We start from the raw sequence: 7,799 nt of genomic DNA, 5'->3' as shown, positions 1-7,799 counted from the left end.
GCCAATAAGAAGAAAGAAAGAAAGAAAGAAAGAAAGAAAGAAAGAAAGAAAGAAAGAAAGAAAGAAAGAAAGAAAGAAAGAAAGAGAGAGATGTAATTGACCAAATAGTGTAAAGAATGGCTAAGCCTCTCCATTTGGGGAGATAGAACTTTTTATATGAATCCCGTCTCCCTAACTTGTTACAAGTAAATAAAACTACCCTGTGACAACCATGTCTCCTTTTTGAATAGGACACCCCAAGTGGAGAAGCCCTTGAGTTTGGTAACAATAGGATCCACATAGATCAGCCTCCTGGGCAAATAGCTAGGTTGAAGGAGGGCAAAGTGTGGATCTACAGATGCAAAAGAAATATATTTAACACAGTAGAGATTTTTAAGTTACAGTCAGGGACATTTTAGGCATCTAAAAAGAAAAGAGAGAAAATCAACAAGAGAATTTAGCAACTTACAAACATCCATGTGTTACCAGACAGGGACTGGTCCATAGTGTGTGAGTTCTTGACTTGGTGCAGGAAAGAGGATGTTTATTAAAACTGGGGACAGTGAAACCCAGGAAGGGTTTAGGGTAGAAGACACAATAGGAGAGAGCCGAGGTGGGGCTGCTTTGGCTCCCTAGAAATGTTATAGGAAAGAACTGAGCCAAGGCGGGGCTGCTTCAGCTCACTGGGAAGTCAGGGAAAAGGGGGCCTTGGAGACAGGATCAGGGGCTGAGGCTGGGTGCAGCTGCCACTGCCCACTGATCCCTGGGTTGCAAGTCCCTTATGGGAATCCACAGAGTTTATGAAGAAATAAAAAGTTCATGCCTGGTACAGGGCATGGGCTTGTGCTAGAGCGAGTTTTAGTCCTGGCAACTTTTTTCCTTTTTTTCCCCCCAAATCAGTTGTCCAAGTGCATTTTTAATGTGCTGATGCATCAAGATAAGTGTATAGGGGAGTTTTGGATTATTCTTTGGTCTGTTTTACTGTTTTATTTTATCTTAGTTGTGCCTGGTTTTAATGGGGTTTTTGTTATTTTTCCATGACTTCATCTGTCCTTGGGTTTAGCTGGTACAAATGGCATGATTGGGTCTTTGTGCTCTACTTTCAAGACTAGAGTGATGTAAGCTATGTATTCTCTGGTGAGGGAGGAGACCTACAAACCATTTGCTCTCAAGTGCCCTTTGTTGGGGAAGATAAGGTCTTGTGATTAATAAGCTGGCTGCAAGCCTCCCAAAATGTTAATTTTCTCATCTCAGTTTCCCTATTGCATTCGTATAGGAATTTTCCTAGCTTCTTACTATCCTACCTCACATGGACCACAGAACATCTTGCTGGAGAAGCCTGCTGCTTCACTAACAAGGTGCACACAGACGTGGACTGAAATAATGTGCATCACCGGTGGTGCTAACACTTGAATTATTGCCTGATTATGCCAATTGTGTAACTTCTTCCATTTGTTAGCCTTGTGGGTATTGGTGGTGAGTGAGCCGGGAAGATGCTAGTGGTTGCTACCACAGCATAACAAACCATCCCAAAGCCTAGTGGTTTAAACCAACAACAATCTTTATTTTTCTCATGAGTCTGCAATCTGGGCAGGATGCAGGGGGGTGGCCCATCTTTGCTCTTTGCTGCTTCACCTGAGGTGGCTCAGTTGGCAGCTGTAGAATCTGCTTCCATGTTGCCTCACGGGCACGGCTGGCAAGTTGTTTCTGTTGGAGATGAAAGACCAGCCAGGGGGGTGGGCCAGTGTCTTCAAGTCCTCTTCATGTGGCCTCTCGATGGGCAACCTGGGCTTCCTCCCCACATGGTGGCCAAGTGCCAAGCCCACAAACCCTAGGGAGCAAAGAGGCATTTTCCCTATCTCACTTTTTAAAAAATATTTTGATTTCAGAAAGGAAGGGAGAGGGAGAAAGAGACAGAAACATCATTGATGAGATAAATCATTGATGGGCTGCCTCTTGCACACCCCACCCTGGGGATCGAGCCTGCAACCCAGGGATATGCCCTTGTCTGGAATTGAACCAGGGACCCTTCAGCCCGAAAGCTGACGCTCTACCCACTGAACCAAACCAGCTAGGACCCTATCTCACTTTTGAAGTTACAGCCACACACTAGTCGTCAAAGCAGTCACAAAGTTCATTAAATTTCAAGGAAGGGGACAAACCATATAATTCAACAGAAGGAAAAAGAAACTGATTATAAGAAAAATGGATGGGATAGAATATATTGTTTTAGTCATCTTTGGAAAATACAATTAATCACATTAACAAATCATAGTAAATTAAGAAACAAAAATTAAATTTACATTATTTCCTAAACATATTCAGTATTTTTAAAATCATATTACAAATCCCATTTACAACATCTTCAAATATATTTCTTTCAGCTCCTTCTCTAATATTTTTAATATTTTCCTTATATTTCTCCCATAAGGATTTTTTTTTCTCTTCCATTTCTTGCTCTGATATTTTTCCCTTAGCACATTGCCCTTCAACTAGTTTAGTTTCCTTCCGTAATTGATCATCATAGATTATCTTCAAGGCCTCTTCCTTACGTTGCAGCTTTTTCCCTACCTCCTCATAGATGGCATCAGAAAAGTGAGCCCCTCTGTTCCTCTCCACCATTTTCTCTATCAGCTCCACAAGTGCCTGCAGTTGAGCTTCCTTCTTAGCCTCGTCTGCACTTTGCTTGTTATTGAAGGCACAGTAGTGGTTCCCACATTCCTTGATGATGCTTTGCAGGTTTATGTCTGCTCCTGCTAAAAAGTCATTCAGTGTCTGATTACCCAAACCATCTTTGTGGGTGAACAAAATGATCATGTGGTTCATGGCTGGCTTCCCAAAGAGGGCCTTGAGTAGTGCAACCGTTTTCTGCTCCTCCTCACTGTAGCGGCCCAGCTGTAGAACCAGGATGATGGCGTGGGGCCCCGGGCAGGAGAAGAGGACACACCTGCTGATTTCCTCACAGGTGGTCTGCAGGTTTTCCTTGGTGTCAAAGATCCCTGGGGTGTCCACAACAAGAAGCTTCCTCCTCTCCCTTTGTCACTCTGCTTCCTTACAGCTCTTGGTAACAGCATGAGGAGCAATTTTAGACTCAAATTCTTTTCTCCCAAGGATGGTATTTGCTGTTGCACTTTTTCCACTTCCAGGTTTCCCCACCAGAACAATCCTCAGAGTGTTGTCCTGAAGGCCAGCCATCTTCTTTCAAGAGGCTCTGAGGTGCAGGTACCAACAAGACCTTAAGGAAGGGAATGAGAAGGGGAAAGGGTACTTAGGTAACTGGGGACCATTCCCAACCCTCTTTTCTTCATTCTTGTCCTCCCTGAAAATTTATAATTGTCTATTACTCATCTGGAGGAAATAATAAAGCAAAGTTTTCTCACAAAAGAATACAAGGTCCAGGTGCTATCATAGGAGAACTTACTTAAACCTCTACAAAGCTAATCATCTCAGTGTTATGTGAGCTATTCCTGCTTTCAATTCTTTCTCTGAATCAAGTGTGATATTAATCTTAAAGTCTAACAGAGGTTTGACCAATAAATAAAGCTACAGATGTGTCTCATTTGGAAATATTCATACCACAGTTTGTTGTTTCAACACATTATTAATAGATGAAGTAGAAAATTACCTATTGCAGTCAAGACATTTGACTGAATTCAAAACTGATCCATGTTTAAAGCATTTTATACATTGGAATTAATAGATCAGTATCTAACGTGATCTTATATAACTAAAAATTTAAATTTTATCATCACTTTTTCCCTGTAGCTGAGAAAGAGTAGATTATAATGTTAAAATAATGGGTTATAAAGTTTTGGGATGAAGAAAAAGTAGATACTTCTCTAACATTATTTTATATAACTGTAAATTTAAACTTTTACCATCACCATTTTTTTTCATGCAGTTGAAAAATAGTGGATTATAAAGTTAAATGGTGGATTATAAAGTTCATTTCAATGAAGAAAAAAAGAAAGTTATTTAGCACCATTGAGAAAAAGAACAAGGAGAAAGGACTAGCTCTACAATGAATCAAGCGTTGTAATTTTTATTATTACAGAAGTGTGATATTGTTGTATGAATAGAGATAACAGTGAACAAAAAACAGAAAATTCAGAAACAGACCAAATTAATCATGCCTTATTCATTTATATTCAATTCAATGACACTATGTTACAGTTAGGTTCAATAAGACAGCATACCACATCAAAGGGGCCAAAGATGATGTGATAAAGCAAGTTTGGAATATCTGTATAACCATAAAGAAAAAAGATAAAATTGCATTTATTGCCTCATGCCATTCAAATTGCAAGCAAATGAAGTTCAAATGTTACAAAAAGTATATAAATAAAAGAAAAAACATGGGTAACTTATTTGTAACCTGGAGTTAAAGAAAATATAAGATTTGAAATAGAGTAAAGAGAAGGATGAACAAATGTGATTACATAAAAATATCACAGATAATGTGGGACAAAAGACACCTTTGAAAAATTAAAGCAAAAATGTCAAATTAGGGACAGTAATATTTTTCATCTTAAAACAAAGGGGATAAATGTTCCTGCTATACACTGAAAATTAAAAAGTACGGAAAGTAATAATAGCAATATAATAGAAAATGGAGTAAGAGATGGGAATAAATATTCAGAGAAAAATGAATTTAAATGTACCTTGAATATATTAAAAGACATTAATATATACTCAGAAAAACAAATTAAAACACAAAATAAAGTCACTAAAAATACTAATTAAATCACACCTCTATTTCTGAGGTGAGATACTATTTGACACCTCCAGGTTTGGCAAAAGTCCAAAGGTTTGCTAGCATAATCTGTTGGTAAAGGTATTAGGGAAACAGATCCTCTCCTGCATGGCTGGTGAGAATGGAAAAACAGTCCAAACCCTACAGAAGGGAAATCAGAACTGTGCTGCCAACTTACATATGCATTTTGTCATTCATTGCTAATCCCCCATTTTAATATTTATCCCTTAACTACACTGACAAAAATGCAGAAAAATGACACATAAGTCTATTTATGGAATCATTATTTGTAATTAAAAAAAGACCCCAAAACCATCAAATGGTATTCAGTAGGGATTGGTTGAATTATCTAAGATATATTCACACAGTGAAAGACTATCCAACAGTGAAAAGGAATGTGTCTCTCTATACAAGTATGGAGAGGTCTCCAGGATACATCATTAAGTGGGAAAAGCAATGTGAAGAAAATAATGTAGAGTTTACCTACCATTTCTCTAACAAGGTAGAATATGCACTACATATATAAAATATAAGACATATCTTTTTCATATATATGAAAAGGCAATAGCAGGATACTCTGAAAACTAAACCAACAAAAATTTACTTTCATAGGGATGGGAGAAGCAGAGTGGAGGGAACAAGGACAGAAGCTGGAAACCGATGTCTTGGTTACACTAATATTTCATAGATTTAATCTTGAAACCATGTAGGTAGTTTACATAGTTACCAAAAATTATATTTTAAAATTCTAAAACAAAAATCAAATGGCAAACAAATCTAATTGTATACTGTGGGGTGGATGAACCATATAAGCAATTGGTCCAAGATACTTAAAAAAGCAATAATTTCATTGTCCATCTTGAAAAGGCATAGAGATAAAATGAGCCCAGTGACAATGACTCCCCACACACACCCTTAGTGCTGAGAATGTGGTTTTCAAATGCCATTTCCCACAAAAGTTAGGATTTTATAAATAAACTACTGATTCTAGGAATAGGCAGAAAATGCTTCAGTTGAGCCTTCACTCTCTTGTCAACAAGAAAGCCAGGATGCTCTCAAAAATCACTGGGATCTCATGGAAAGGACTTAAGAGCCAACCTCAAGAGAATGCAACTGGACATTGATGGGGCAATGTGAGCATCAATAATAACTCCAATGAATGAAAATACAGTATATCAGATATCTTAAAATACATGAGTTCAAAACAAGGCCTTCTGCTTAAAATAGTCAATCGCTCCCTTGGGAGTGTGCTAGGCAAGCATCTTCTTGTTATGAACATTGACAAATAAAGAGATAGAATTGAGCATTTATCTTGCCTTTCAGATACCACTTGTGCTAGGGGGAGGAAATGAAACATGAGAAACTTACTGAATGTGTTGGGGGGAGGGACTGTGGCCTGGAAAAAGTTACCGATTGTGTCAAGGGCAGGGACCGTGGGAGAGAAAAATTGCTAATTATCTTGCTAGAAAAGCAATGTGTTATGATTGAACCCAGCCAGGTATGACCCTGCTCGTAAATTTTATGTAAACTTTTTACCCTGACAGTACCAGGAACGGCTAATGAACCGCTTTGTAGATTTTTTTTCTTTTTTTTTCTAACGCTGTGTAGTTGGCAATAAAAGATCTTGCTGCACCCTTGGTCGGGGCCACATGCTGCAAGCCTTCCCAGAGGGGGAAGGTGCGGGCTGTGGTCAGCTGGTCAGCTTAATAAAGGCTCTTAAATTTAAATTCTGAGTCGATGGTCTATCTCACTGAGCCAACCCATAACACACTGTATTTCATGGAAATGAGAGAGAGAATGGTTAGAGGGAAATTTCTCTTTATATGATTTTTCTATCTAATAACTAAGGGAAGAATGATAGGATTTGATATCATCATTGTTAGGTTTGATTGAGTAATTGAATCACTACCCTTCCCCTGGGAACTAGCTTTTCAGGCTATGTGACTATGGACATTCCCTTTGCTGAGACCACATTTCACTTGTGGTGACCACATTCCATTATCTTCCTTCCCGGTATGCATAAACAGGTCTCCATCCAGAAAAAGCCTTCCAAAAATCCTTTAAAAGCCACTGACTCCAGCCACTGGGGCTTGGAGCCATCCAGGCTCAGCCACCTCATGTGTGGATGATCCAATAAATTCATAATCCCTCAGCACTCTGGCCACCTGCATTCCTCCTTTGGAGACCTAACAATCACTTCTGACCCATAATGAAACTTAGGCCATCATTAATGTCAATTACTGTCAAAGAAAGTGAGACAACTAAACATTATATGCCTTCTGAGGGAAGTTTCAGCTGAACCTACGATGTATTCCCACCAAATAGTCAAACCTGAGTCAATCAAGCCTCCCCTTAAATATAACTTCACCCAAAACACTGGACTAGAAGAGTAGGTGAAATGACATGTGAGAATGTTTATCAACAAAATGTAAACTGCCCAGTTCTTTTGGGAAAAAGACTTCCTCCTTCTTACACAGAGAAATTCTCCAGAAAGAAACAGGGAAGGTGAGAAAGCTATATAGTAAATTAAACATCAGAGAAACCAAACAATTGCAATTTATGAATCTTAATTGGATCCAACTTCAAACAGTTTTTTAAAATTATGAGACAATCAGGGAAATCCTGTTTGCTTTTTGAAGTCTGATTATGGTTATATTTTTTAATGACTTCAAATATTTACTGATAAAATGAAACAATGATATTTGCTTCAAAATAATGCGGGGTGTCTGGGGAGTGGTGAGTATATAGATGAAACAAGATTAGCATCAGTTAATAATTGTGGAAGCTTGGTCTAGGTACATGGATGTTCCTTGTATTGTTTGTTTATCTTTGAGTAAATTAACATTTTTCAACAATAAAAATTTTATATGTGTGTAATATAACCACGGCTGACACTCTATACCAGTGATGGCGAACCTATGATACTCGTTTCAGAGATGACACGTGAACTCATTTTTTTAGTTGATTTTTCTTTGTTAAATGGCATTTAAATATATAAAATAAATATCAAAATTTAAATCTTTGTTTTACTATGGTTGTAAATATCAAAAAATTTCTATATGTGACA

The 7,799-nt window shown here is 38.0% G+C and overlaps 1 pseudogene; it reads right to left on the bottom strand.

The window, feature by feature from the left end:
* Positions 1-2,100: 2,100 nt before the first annotated feature.
* Positions 2,101-3,317, bottom strand: LOC102258180 (annotated as a pseudogene).
* Positions 3,318-7,799: the final 4,482 nt, after the last annotated feature.

Source organism: Myotis brandtii, unplaced genomic scaffold, assembly GCF_000412655.1.
Source record: "Myotis brandtii unplaced genomic scaffold, ASM41265v1 scaffold1386, whole genome shotgun sequence".
Lineage (NCBI taxonomy): Eukaryota > Metazoa > Chordata > Mammalia > Chiroptera > Vespertilionidae > Myotis > Myotis brandtii.
The sequence above is the reverse complement of the archived record's forward strand: the minus strand, read 5'-3'. Positions and strand labels throughout refer to the sequence as shown.